Here is a 15,267-nt window from a genome sequence, read left to right as displayed (position 1 = left end):
ATTGAACACATTAGATACTGAAATAAAAGGAGACAACAACTAGACTGGACAACAGGAGACTCAATTTCCTTGTTTACTACCAGTCAGCTATGTGACCTAAGAGAGTCACCTAAAGAAATTCATGGAGCATATATGATACACAGAATGCTTTACAACTGCTGTGAATTTTTACAGTTTCTTTTGAAATAAGAACTATTTCAATGTTATAGATGAGACACTGAGATTCATTAACTATCCAAGGTCACAACGTAATAAATGTCAGATTCATGATATGAACTGGAGTCTAACTTGTAAGCCCATATGTTCTTCATATGACTTCATGCCTACATTTCTTGAGGTCTTATTTTCTGCTAAAAAGGGCCCTGAGCTATCATATCTCCTTTATTCCTTCTAACTCTATCAATTTCTATATTCTTTCTTAACTATTGGGTACATTTCTTTCTTTAATCTACTCACCCCTCTCAAATCCCTTGTTTGGGTCTCTTCTGATCACTACTCTTCTTCCACTTTGTCTTATATATATAATGAATTAAAATGTGTCAACATTCTATTCTTGGCTTTATTGTATTCTAACTTTACATATCTTATCTCTGGATCTTATTTATTTTTAATAATTTATAAATAATTATTTTAAAGTAATCCATGCACATAGTAATATCACAGTATGTAAGATAATATCACTATCCATTAACAATATTACTCAAAGAGAAAAGAAACAAAATTTCCACTACTGGAAAAAATAACTGTTATCTCATATTTTTTTGATGTTTCTTCATTTCTTAAAACCAAATGTCAGATTTTTAAAATATTATTGCTAAGGATCACTATGACCTGAAATTACATATAAGTTAATGTACATATATGTTTTTGTTCTTGAGAGTAATATATTAAGAGTAATAATATTCATTCTATTCCTAAAACAATGATTTTTTCTTTTCTTTCTTTCTTTCTTTCTTTCTTTTTTTTTTTTTAACTGTTTTCTGGAGAACATTCTTCATACTAGCATAATGAGTTCCTAAATAATTGTCACCTTATTAGATTCTGTTCTGGGTCTTAAACACAATGTGTCAGAAAGTTAAAATGCTGTACCAATTTTATAGGACAAAGTTTTATAAAATTATCCACTTAAAATCATATAAGAAAATAACACCATATTAATGTTGCTGAAACTTCTATATGGATGCAAGAATGCCTAAAAAGATTAAGTCTTGAAAAACACAAAATTCAGCAATCTAACATCTGCCAACATACCTCCTAGAAAATATTATGATAGGTCATTGCAACATTCTACTTTTCAATTTCTTGCACATGTCCCAATTTTTTATAAACCAAACAAGTAAGACACCAATTTGTTGGAATTATGCCACTTAATTAGAAAAACAAACAAGCAAACAACAACAACAAAATCAAAACAAAAAATAGAAACCTCTTGATTATGGAAATCAACTGGCACATTTTGACCATCAAGGTGAAACCTACATCTCTTTAATGAAAGGAGTTGTCAACAGATTGAGAAAACGTGGTTTTACTCCAACCCCATCTGTTTATGATGGCCTCAATTCAAACACAAAAAGTAGTCGAGTAAAAATGTGTCATATGTCTCAAAATAACCACCATAGATTAGCTGATGCTTCTTGAAACTCCCTTTGAAACTTAAGTATGCTCCATTCAGTAAATATATGTTCTTAAAACCTGCAAATTTGTGATATTTAATATTTTCCCCCAAATGATGCATTCAAGTTGACCATAATCTGGCTGTTTCCAGATTTATTCCCACATAGAAACAAAGAGAGTGATGATAGAGACAGGGATGCTAGAGTGACAGAAAGAAAGAGGGAAAAGAGAGAGTCCTTCCCAATGAGGAAGTTTCCGTATTTCAGAATACTTAATTGGATTTTATGTCTTAAACACTGTCAAATGTAGCTTTTATAAAGATGCATAACATTCATTGTGAAGGTATTTTTAAAATGTGCAGTAAACTGGATTGTTCTGAGTATCTCATTATGAAAAATAGTTCAATAGGTGAGTCAAGCCTTTTTAAAATGGTTTAAACATTTAGTGGTATAATTATTAACCCATTATAATAATCAGACATCTTTATCATTCATTGTTTGTTATAGGCTCTATCTATTTAATCTTCTCATCCATCTTAACCTTAATAAGTATTGCTATAAGAGGTTAAATATCAGATGTGAGCTAAATTTCCAGTCTAATATACCAGAATTTCCCTAATCCAGCTGGAAGTTGTCAATTCCTGTTTGACAAGTATTACTGATCATGCCAACTAAACAAAGAAGAGAATATTTTTAGCTGAGATCACTGATGATAAATATTATAAGTTCACTCTTAATTCCTCTCTACATATCACTCACTACTGCTGTGTAATGGGATGTATAATACTGGACATTAGCAAAACCTGGGAGAAAATAGGAAATATTGTTGCTATGTGTAGTGGAAGTTATAGTTGGTACATTTTGTGGAAAACTAGTCCTCAGAATTAGGTTTGAGGTAGAGCATTTCTTACTACCATGAAGTTGGTATATGTGTTCAAACCAATAAAATGTAAACTATTTTCCAAGTAAGATGTTCTCTCTCTAGTACCATATTAGTCAGATGACATTATGGATGCCACAGCTATTGTCAGGGCTTCTGTACCAGTAAGAATAAATGGAAAATTCTTAATAATACTTCTATTTCATAGTTAAATAGAAAATTGCGATCCCACTAATTGTTTTTAGAACACCTATAAAGTGCCTATCATAGATTTTTTCTTGTGCTTTTGTTTTGTTTTTCTCCCCTCCATCCCAGGCCACTTCTTTTACCTTTACATTAAAAAAAAAAAGAGTAATTTGTTACTGTGAACTAGACAGCACAATAATATATTTTAAATATGGTTAAACAATATTAATTAGTCCAGCTACACTTTTTATTGAAGTCAGAATAAAATCTACACCAGCCAGTGAAAGTAAATGGACTATGAATTTTAAGGATCATTTGACTCAAATGTCTTTCCAAAACAAGCCTTGGAAAAGATATGGATGTGAGTAGTGTAATGTCTAGTTGTGAGTGTCCAGAGATGTAACTCAGGTGGCCATTATGTGAAATTGTACTTTAGGGTCCAATATAGGCACAGTACAAAATAGACTCACATCTTTTATTTGCTGCTGTGTGCCTGTTTGATCTAAAGAAAGACATTATGACTGCATCAAAGTATACATTTCTCAATGATTGCCTTTTACCAACTGTTTTTTCAAGGTTATATTATGCCAGATTGGCTTTTCTTTTTTCTTTTAGTTTCATAAAATTTTTGTGTGAATATAAATAATCTGAGTTAAACATATTTACGTCAAAGATATGTCTCATTAATATAAGTCAAAGAAGCAATCATATAATTTACATAAACAGAGCTTTGACATATCACCTGAGATACTGTATATGATATATTTTTCCTAAACACAACCTATGTGGCTGTAGCCACATAGATCATTCTCTAAGAGCTAACAACAACAAAAGCATTATGCTTTTCATGGTACCAGAGGGAAGGGAAATACTATTTGATACTTCTCTAGGAGTTTCCCTTTGAATCAAGCTTAAGCATCTAAGTAAATCAGCTTCCAAGGTGGCCCTGAAGTGGGTTTCAGTTGATATTCAGTAGGAAAGTATGACCCTGTCAGTGTATCACCCATCTGTATCTGTCACACCTTTCCTGGTACTAGCCCACATCTCTATACATGAGATTTTCTCCCTTTATCAGGGAAATCCATGCTGTCCCTTTGAGTATATGTAACAAGTGCAACATGACAAAGAATGAACACTCCCCTAGGAACATTTCTCAACCAGTGAATCTCTGCAGTTGGTGTGTAATTACACTAGCAGTCCCATATCTTAGATAGGATATTTCTGATGTGTATGTTATGAACCTATTTCCAAATTTTACTAGCAGAATTATTCTCTAGTCATCTACTATGGTAGCTGTTTTAAACTGTGAACTTCATTACCTTCTTTTCCTTCTGTATATCACTTCCACCACTTCCCACTGATATTAACCCAACTTTCCGGTATACTTCTTGCATCAATACTGTTCTCAGTATCTAATTTAAGGAAGAACCCAATTTAGTTAGTATGAGATAAAATCAATGAGATGGGATATACACGGACTGTAAGAAACTATGGTGTGTGCCTTGTGTTAGAGGGCTTATCACTACTCAGGCCCACCTTATTGTAGCCATTTGAGAAAATAGGACCAGTATTCCCCCAGGGCAATAATTACCATTATGCCAGATTTTGGAAGGTAAACTGGTACTCTACATTTTTATGTAAAATCTCTTGTTTCCTTTAAACATTATCAATTAATTAAATTTTATTTACATGTACATAGGTTTTCTATGTGAGTCTGTCTCTGTTTTGTGAATACATTCATTTGTGTCTTTATTTGGTTTTTTTTTTGATTACACATGAGTGATATCATGTCATATTTTTCTTTCTCTTTCTGGCTTACTTCACTTAGAATGACCATCTCCAGGTCCAAGCATGTTGCTGCAAATGGCATTATTTTATTCTTTTTTATAGCTGAGTAGTATTCCATTGTATAAATATACCACAGCTTCTTTATCCAGTCATCTGTTGAAGGACATTTAGGTTGTTTCCATGTCTTGACTATTGTAAACAGTGCTGCTGTGAGCATTGGGGTGCATGCATCTTTTTGAATTAGAGTTTTTAAAAAAGATATAAATGAAGATATTTATAAAGCAGAAACAGACTCACAGACATAGAAAACAAACTTATGGTGACCAGTGGGGAAGGGGGTGGGAGGAGATAAATGGGAGTTTGAGATTTTCAGATACTAACTACTATATATAAAATAGATAAACAAGCTTCTACTATATAGCACAGGCAACTATATTCAATATCTTGCAGTAACCTATAATGAAAAAGAATACGAAAAGGAATAAATATATGTATATGTATGACTGAAACATTATACTGTATATCTGAAATTGACACAACGTTGTAAACTAACTACACTTCAATTAAAAGAAGTGCATGGATACCAAATAAAAACATCAAAGTGGCCTATATCGAACAAAAATAATGTGTTTTGAATGATATTCCAGCTCCACTCTATCACATATAGCTTCAGAAACCTTATTTGCCTGTGTCATTCTTAAAATTGATACCCTTTAATAAGCTGATAAATAGGTATAGCATTATTTTTAATTGTTGTACGCTCTCCTTCCAAAATCTGAAAAAGACCTGTAAATAATCTACTTTTTTCTTAGTGGTAAATTTTGCAAAGTATAATAATGTGTCCTTTCCTTTGGAATGAATATCCTGATGTGTTCCAGATCATTGGACCCTTAGCAATTTTACCAGTGTGGCTGGTTTCTGAATATTTACACATTTCTCTCTCATTGTCTGATAAGCTTATATCATTATATGATATTCATTGGGTATGATTAATATTATGTCATAATATAATGTGGTACTCTGGAGAATGTTATAATTCAGGGCCTAGGGCCCTGCATACCATATTATGATAGACAGTAATTCTGTCAATCAGCTTCAGTATCATAAAGCTGCATAGGAAAAGTCAGTGACATAGGACCCATAACCAGTTTTTGCTCAAGCCTCAGTCATGTAGTATTTGGATATCCTAGGTTGCACTCAGTTTAACTTGATTCCTAGGTGTAGGATACGTTTCAAGCTGCTCCACATGTCTCTCATTCTTTTAAAACCAGTGGGCTGCTGCAATATGTTCTTTTTTTGGCAATAGCAGACGTCCAAAGGCCATGTCTAACTGTGCAAACATGTTGCAAGCTCAATTCACAATAAACTCCTATTGGCCAGAGTAAGTGACATGTCAAGTCTAATCTAATTAGAAAAAAGCAGTATTTACCTTATATAATTATATGAGATAAGAAGAAAGAAGTTGTTAAACAATAATCAAAAATATTGCACTCCATCCTCTTATAGATAAATATACGTGTACTTCATGCATGCAAAATACACTTAGTAACATAACAAGACGCCAAAATTTTTACTCAGTCATGATAGCAAGCCCAAAGTTCATTGACTTAATGACTAACAATCAGGTCCAAATGAGACTCCTTTTGTTCCAGAAAGCTACAAAGTGAAAGACAAGTTACCTGTCTGTCACACGAGGATGAAGAGGAAGAAGTTGACCACAACAAGTGTGCTCATTTAGAAAACAGAATGAGATGCCACAAACAGATACTCATCAATAGCAGAGAGAATTGGCCTACATTAGAAAATAAAGATCTCTCTCCAGAGGGGAGGAGGCAGCAGATGTACCTGTCATGCTATAGAAACTCGGAGTGTCAAGATTTTGGAGTTTCTCTCCTGCGGAGCAAACCTGACTGCTCATGTGGGTACATTAAGCCTTCACTGTGTCATCCTTTGGGGAAATGGAGTGTGAGGAACTGGCACTGCTAAGATACCCTATGAGTAAATAAAGATGTGCTCTCTTACCTAGAGATTTTATCCTTCTCATCAGAATATACATGTGTGTGTATAATTATGTATATTACTCCTTTGAAGTTTTTTATCTCAAGGAATATGTTTGCTTCCCCTCTTACCTGGGGCAACCATACATTAAAATTTATCCTGTAAATTTTTTTTCTAGCATTCTTAAATGGGATGTAATCGGGAGAGTCCTCTGAATATTTCACTTACTCTATTTTACCAAAAATATAGCCTCTCTTTTCAAATACACATCAGAGACTTCTACTTTGCTCTTAAACTGAAACTGTTTCCATTTCTATTGTTTTCAGCCCTTGTCAGTCTCTGGGACAGGATCTATATTACAAATTATTTGTTTTCTTTTTCCCTGGGGACTAAAACGAGTGAGAAAATGTCTTCTGTTTTCAATATTATCACACTTAAACCACATAAAAGTCAGGTTTCGTAAAGATTCTAACATTTAGATGGGAATTTTATTTTCAATATGGCATGTATTCGTGATTTTTTTCCTTATGTACTAATCTCTTGTTCTATTATTGTTTTGATGGGAGGAGCTCAGTTTCTTAGTTTTAACCATGTCTGAATGTTCCTTCTAATCTTCAGTTTTTTAATTTATAGTTATGTTTAACATATTTCCTTTAGCAAGTTGTAAGAACCCTATTTAGTTCCCACATAAAACACCAGCCTGATCCTAGCACTGCAACCAAAAGTAAACTCTAATTGCCATAATTCTAAACATGTAATTATCTGATACTCATTCCGTGATCACACACTGCCTTGTAATCATTTTTGTTAAGACTGCATTAAATGTTGTACTATTATTCACCCCAATATTAACAGCAGCACTATTTATAATAGCCAAGACATGGAACAACCTAAATGTCCATTGACAGATGACTGGATAGAAGTAGTGGTATATATATATACACACATAAACACAATGGAATACTACTCAGTCATAAGATAGAATAAAATAATGACATTTGCAGCAACATGGATGGACCTGAAGATCATCATTCTAAGTGAAGTAAGCCAGAAAGATAAAGAAGGATATCGTATGATATATCACTCACATGTGGAATCTTAAAAAAAAAAAAGACACAAATGAAGTTATTTACAAAACAGTAATAAACTCATAGATGTAGAGAACAAACTATAGTTACGGGGGAAAGAGGGTGGGAAGAAATAGACTGAGAGTTTGAGAGTTGCAGATACTATTATATATAAAATAGATAAACAAGTTTATACTATATAGCACAGGGAACTATATTCAATATCTTATAGTAATCTATAATGAAAAAGAATATGAAAAGGAATATATGTATGTATATATATGATGGAAACATTATGCTGTACACCAGAAATTGATACATTGTAAACTGACTATACTTCAATTTAAAAAAATAAATAAATAATAGATATTAAAGAAAAATGCTGTACTGTTACTTAGGTTACCCTCTTCCATAGGTTGTTACCTCCATTAAATATTAAATATTCTTATAATAAGACCCAAGTATCCCATGGATAATTGAAGCAGGCACCTATACATTTATTAAATAAAAGAACTAGTGAGGAAATAAAATAATCCCTCTTCTTCCACTATAATTATGTAAAAGATCATATGTGGTAGTCATATCTTCTTTGTATCACTATATTTAAAAACACATTTAGTAGGTAAGAATCTAATAAGCTATAAAAACATGTGTTAGAATTATTATAAACAACTTGGGTTTTATGCCCTAGTTTTGCTTTTTACAATTCATATTGCATATAGATTTTTACCCACAATCATAGTACCTATTTACTAAGTCACTTTGCCAAGTAGCAGAGAGAATTTGTGCTGCCTGGATCAACAACAGTCACTATTAACTTTACATGGATTTCATGGCCTGTCATTGACTAGAACATTATCTATAGAAGAAACTCAGTAATTAATGAACAGTTTTGATGCCTGATGGTTGCTAGGGGATATCTTAATTACCATCCTCTGTTTCATATTTACTATTGTAATGATTACATGGAAGTTTTGAATGTTCTGAGGTAATAATAAAGATCACTAAGCTTGTAAAATCCACATATTCTTGAGAAAATCATGGTCATCAGTGTCTTCGTTAACTCTGGAAGCCCTTAAGTCAAAGTACAACCACCTATTTAATAAAGTGATTTTCTAATTCCCCCTATTAACACTCACTCAGGAAGAACACTTGAGGTGAAGGCCCGGACACAGGTTAGCTATCTACCCCTGCCGTGGGTTCATAATCATGGCCAAGTGTAGCCTTCTCAGAGCCCTGAAAAATAAATTCAGGCCCTGAAAGACCTGTCTCCACGTTAACAGGTTGGTGTTCAGAAAAATTCATGCTTTGTGTGTGCCGAAACAGTCCTATAAATGTCCATAGAATAAGGTATATCATACAAACAAATTTCCTTGTAGGTCAGAGAATATTTTGGTTTTTGCAAAGTTTTATGTTTGGTTAGGGGAGTTGTCCTCTTTCCCAGAGACAGACCCCATTACAAATACATCATTCCTTACTGTCATTTGTATTAACCTAATTGAATAAAACCACAACATTTGAGTGTCATGGACATACACTCAGAGTAGCTTTTATCATCACTTACGCATTACGTTCTGCATAAGAATGTAGTAGGAGCAGTGTAGTTGATGCTGCATTTCATTTCACAGATTCTATAGACTTCTTACTATTCATCCTTAAGTGAGCAAAAGTAAAATTTATGAAAGTTTTCTATTCAGTTTTAAACCATAATACACACGGACATCAAATCTATTAAACAGACATTTCTAGCAGGCATATTTTAAGTGTACACAATTTTTTTTTTTAATGCTTGCCTTTTTTGTCTGGCATTGTTAACATTCACTCACCTCAAATCTTTTGTTATAAGGCCCCAAATTAAAGTCACTTGACATTAAGGGAAATAGTTTTGAAGTCAGAATATCTAGGATTAAAATCCAGCTCTGCCCTTTATTATCTGTGTACCAGGTCACCCCACTAAGCCATAATATTCTCATCTGTAAGATGGAGATTATAATAGAATTTATAGGATTTGTTTTGAAGATTAAATGATATAATTCATATCATTTGATAGGTATATTGGCTGCTTTATAACTTTCTTTCATTATGCACATAATGTACAAATTCTGAATTTCTACCTTTTTGACTGACATAACAAATCATCAGTAACTTGACCAACAGTATCCATTAGGGTTTGATTTAGCAACATATACCAGAACACAAAAATTGCAGGCCTAAATTAGATAGAGTTGTATGTTTCTCTTATATGAAAGAAGTCTGGAGACAAGCTATTGAGAACTGGCATAACAGCTCCATTCTAATCTCGAATTTAGGTTCTCCCTTTCTTTTTTGATCATAGTCCTTAGTGTTTTGTTTCCACACTCGAGGCTTCCTACCTGTCCTATATGACTGCTGTTACTTCATCCAGCAAGGATGCAGTTTCACGCATAAAGGATTTTAGATAAGAAAATCTCTGCTATAGACAAATTATGTATATTTAACATAGATATAAAATTGTAACATATTTGAAAATAGTTAATCTTCTTTTATTGTAACCGAGTTTTTGGAGTTAATTGTTGGTCTCAACTACCTAGGCTTTATGTAGAACATCAGTTCACCACATATCAGGGTCTAAGTCTGTGGTTCAGTGGTGATAAAAATTCTCTTATTGTGGTTGTTGGTAAAGTTGTGGTAAAATGCTTACATTATGCGATAAGAAGAGACTTTGACTTGGAATAAAGAGAACATATGCTGTTAGCTGTTTGATTTTTAACACTTATCACAATCTTTGGTCAGCTTTAATGACTCTATAAAATGAGATAATAATGATTTTTAACCAAAAAATCTTAATAGTCACAACGTAATACATGTAGCTGTAACAGAAAATCCCCAACTCAGATTTAGGATCTCAAACAAATATCCCTTGTATCAAAAGTGCCTTTGCTTAGTTACCTGATTCTCCCCTTAAGTTAATCGAAATCTATATGACTTAAATAGGAAGTTGATTGGCAGCTTAATTATGATAGAGTAATTTGAATGTAGGAGTTAATGCCATGGTCAAAGTTTACAAGTGTCAATTATTTCAGTTCTATACTGAAGGATGACCTGAAATTCCTTTCCAGACTTGATGATCATAATGATGATGATGTTGATAAAAAATAATAGCAGGCAAATTTTATTCAACACATACTATGTGCAAGGCACTGTTCTGTGAACTTTATATGTTTCAATACATTTACTTTCACAAAAGCCTATGGAAATGATAATATCATTAGTGTCATTGTATAGATAAGGAAACTGAGGCAAGGATTTCTTTTGGCACTTCCATCAGATATATAGCTAGGTAGTGCCCAAGTTGGGATTTGAACACAGAGTGGCTCTGAGCTAAAAAGACACCACCATCCTGCCCCAGGAAAGCAGCACAAAGTAGGCCCTTGAATAGAACAAGTCTGATGATTGTCTTCTCAAGGCAATTTGCATCAATAGAACGTAAGTTTTTTTCCAGGGGCTGTTTTTGTTACTGCTGAGATGGAGGTAGTGCTCTTCCCAGACAAGGAAATGAAGGACATGTTTCCATGGAGACACAGAGGTTTCTAGAAAACTCTCGTCCTCTTCACTCATTCAGTTTACTGCCCAAGCTGATGAGAATAGTGAAATTTTTAATATTTTTTCCCTTATTAATTTTTTCTTTCTCTTCCCTTATGGGTCTTCCAAGGACAGGATCTAATATTAAATCTATATTTTGTTTTACACACATCTGTTAGATTGTGTTCTCTATGTAAAGTCCCATTTATTTAGAGAAAACAAAAAACAAACAAACAAAAAAACTGTTACTGGTTCTGCTTTTAGAACTAAAATGTAAGAGCTTAATCAACCAGTCTTAATCAATTTTTTTAACGAGCACTATTGACATTTTGGGGTACAATTCTGTGTTGTGAGGGCTGTTGTGTGCATTGCAGGATATGCAGCAGCCTCCCTGCCATCTACCAGGAGTGCCAGGAGTACGCCCTCAGGTATGACAATCAAAATGCCCAGAGCTTGCAAAATCACCCCAGTTGGGACCTTCTAGACTTAACACTTTACATCAAGCATAAAGCTTTATGGTGAGAGCAACTCAACTATAATGAGAAAGAACATTTAATTTGGTAATTTGAGGAATTGTTCCTCCAGAAAACAAAAGTTAACCAATTAGGTAGAATAATTTTTTTCCTAAATGATGTCACAGTGTTTCTGAACACCTCACCTATGCATAAGACAAATATCCAACTTGTTCTATTTTCTATTGATAACTGGAAGAAGATTGTCAAGTGGGAAATTCACATGACCCTTATCTCGTACAGGTCTAACGGTAACATAAACAAAACACAATAGATTTACATCTGTTCCATGACATAACATATGGTGATACAATAAACCAAGGCAGTAAATGAACAAAATAGTGCAATAATTTGAGGAGGCATTCGAAATCCAGACAGTCCCCAGAAGTTAGGAGTCCACAGAGTACTAAATCAAAGTCATAGTGAGCTAAAGGCCACACGTCATGATGTAGTAATAGGTTAAAGACAGCCAAGCTGTCAGGGATTAAATGCAATAGTGTGTCTAGAGATAAGCATACCTCAAGTCAGAGAGGAGCCCCACCTCACAAATGCAGTCTTTTAGAGCAGACTCAGTGATTGATTTCCTAGGGCAGACTATAATATATATAGAGTACAGTCCACTTAGTGGATGTTGAAAACTACCAAAACAGTTTAAGAAAAGACAAAGAAACATTTGAACAAACATAGTTCCTTAAAAATAAAAGAAGAGAATGGTGAATACGTGACTCATAACTAGAGAAGGAAACGTAACAGTATTCATTAAAGATGCTCAAATTGAGGTCCAGAGAAAATAAATAAAAGTCTGTGCACTTACAGCTACTAAGAAAAATAAAAGCCCATTTTTTCCCCCGGTGTTCTTCCATTACTCAATGCTTGTTTTAGACCAATAAAACATTTCTGATTGAGCACAGTTTGGGAAACACAGGTTTTTGCAGCATATTTTAAAAAGAAAGACCAGCCATGTCCCTATGGCTATTAGTAAGTCAATAAATTTTATCAGTGAATAAAACTGACAACACGATTAAATAGAGTTTTTAAAAAACACATTTCTCCTCAACATCAAGTATTTTGTTTGGCTTATTTATGAAATTACTCTAACTGTGAATATCTCTTCCTTGGTACGTACAACTGTGGAATAATTTGTACATTTATCTCTTCAACATCTCTCCCAATATATTGGAGGATAAAATGTCTCTTTCATACTTCCTTTGTTGTCATAAGGCTTCTAAATATAATACATAGAAATGTTGCTGAAAGCTGAACTTCTCAACTTAAAAGCATATCTTCTTTGAAAAAAAAGCACTATTTACTATATAGGTATATATTTCCTCTCTCAATATTCCTAAAGACACAGAGAAGGAATCTTATGTAAATAAATACATAGCATGTATAAAATAAATGTATCCCTTAACCAAGGAATACATCTAGGACAGAGGTTTTTCTCTGTGTGTGGGTGTCTCTCTCATTAGTAAGATTAATCAGATAAACTTCCTAATCTTTCCTTTCTTGATTAAACTTGCTAATCAAATATTTTAAAAAAAATTAAATGATTACAATTGATACTAATATATCAGCTGATCCTAAAGGAGTCTCTATAGTTCATTCCTTTGGAATATTTTTGTCCCCTGAATACTATTTATAAGACATTGCACTAGGAATTCTAATGTATATTTACCAAATCTGCATTCAGCTTCTATGAACTGGGTTTCTATATAAGCATAAGTTTTAAAATGACATATTATGCCATGGAATAATAGTTTGGGGCTATACAACAGATACTCCCAAGACAGAAATACCTATGTCTAAACTCCTGGCATTTAGGACGCAACAGGACATGTCTGTTATGTCTTCTAAGGTAGGCTGTGAAAACTGAGAACTAGTGTGTGTTAAATTAAAATTGAACTCCTGCTTTGTTAAAGATTATCAAAAGAGAAAAGAAGCTCATGGCCCAGAACATAAACACACTAAATCCATTAGGAGTCAACAGTATTAGCAATCGAGGAGAACTTAATTAGTATCTTTATGGAAGCTTTGTCCCAAGTGTCCCCGCCCCACCCTCAACACCCAATTTTGTGTCAGGTTTGTGGGTGCCTTCAAAATGTTGTATTCTCAAGGGATCACACTGGGTTGTGATATAGCACAGAACCATTCTAGAATTAGGATTTTTAGATTCTATCATGAATTAATTTACGTTCTGTTGGGAGCACATTATGTGCTACATTTCTCCTATGGATTATATCATTCTAGAGAGTCTTTTCTAGACAAATGAAAATGTCAACATTAGAAAAATAGAGAACAATTTGACTACATATAAAAAATATGGCACTAAAATAATTGGGGAGAATTATGAGATTATTGATCATAAAAACCAAAAAGTAATTGTTTTTATTAAATTATCATCATGTGGAATCTATTTTTAAAAGTGGAAAGATTTGCATATCCTAAAATAATTTGTTTATTGTTAATATAGCTTTGTTTCAAACTCTATTAATATAATTGCAAGATGACATTTTTAATCAATTTCTCTAAGTTTTCACTTTTTAAAATTTTCCAAATAAAGATACTATTTTCCACCAGGAAGTCCCCTTGAAATATTTTTATATCAGGACTTTGACACATATAGAAAATTATTGGTTCACTTCCTTTTCTCATCTCATGACTAAATAGAGCAAAATATTCAAATAGTTAAAATAGATACATAATTTTAATAAAGGGAAATATTCAAAAGTTACAATGTTGTAGTTAATACTGTCTTACTGAAAACAGTGAATTCACAAAATGAGCATTTTCCAGGTCAAGTATAATGCTTATTGAAGGAAGTTTTGGTCTGGATGTGTCTATATGCAGTTAGTTTCATATTTTGCTCTTAATGTCATAATCAGTTAAGTAAAGTTGCTGAGGAATTAAATAATGTTTTAGAAAAGTAATAAGTTTGTAGTGTTGACTCGATTGCTTTATTTATTTACTTTTCAACTTAGTTGCAGTTACCATAGATAAACAACAAGGTCCTAATTTGGCACAGGGAACTACATTCAATATCTTGTAGTAACCTATAATGAAAAAGAATATGGAAAAATATATATATGCATAATTGAAACACTATCTTGTACCAGAAACTAACACAATATAGTAGGTCAGCTATACTTCAATAAAAAAAGTGAGAGAGTAAAATATTATTATTCATTTTAATGTTGTAATTACCCCCAATGTTTTTTCTTCCCAAGTGTGTTAAATATTCCAGTGCCTTGCTTATTAATTGGAATACTTAGAATCACCTGAGAGAATAATAAACATTTTTTAAAAAATTAATAAAATCCATAAAATATTGATGTTGGAATTACAATATATTTTTAGGTTAATTGTTAATACAGAAGTGTATGATGTTTGAATTTTGCAGCAAAGCTACTCAATGAAACTGTAAGCCCTCCCCTAACAATGCAATGAAATTACCCCTGTCACATTCTACTTAGCATACTGGTTTTTATTAATGGCACTTACCACTGTCTGCTATTTCTTTTTTATTTACTTTCTTCCACTATTACTATTTAAGCTACAAAAGAACAAATAGCATGTGTTTTATTTAGCACTGTGTCTTCAAAAACTGGAACAGTATTTGGAATGTAGCTGCCACTTAATAAACATTTGCTGAATGAATTAATTCA

The sequence above is a fragment of the Vicugna pacos genome, chromosome 3 (genome assembly GCF_048564905.1).
Source record: "Vicugna pacos chromosome 3, VicPac4, whole genome shotgun sequence".
In the NCBI taxonomy this organism is placed as follows: domain Eukaryota; kingdom Metazoa; phylum Chordata; class Mammalia; order Artiodactyla; family Camelidae; genus Vicugna; species Vicugna pacos.
This window is presented reverse-complemented; position numbering follows the sequence as displayed.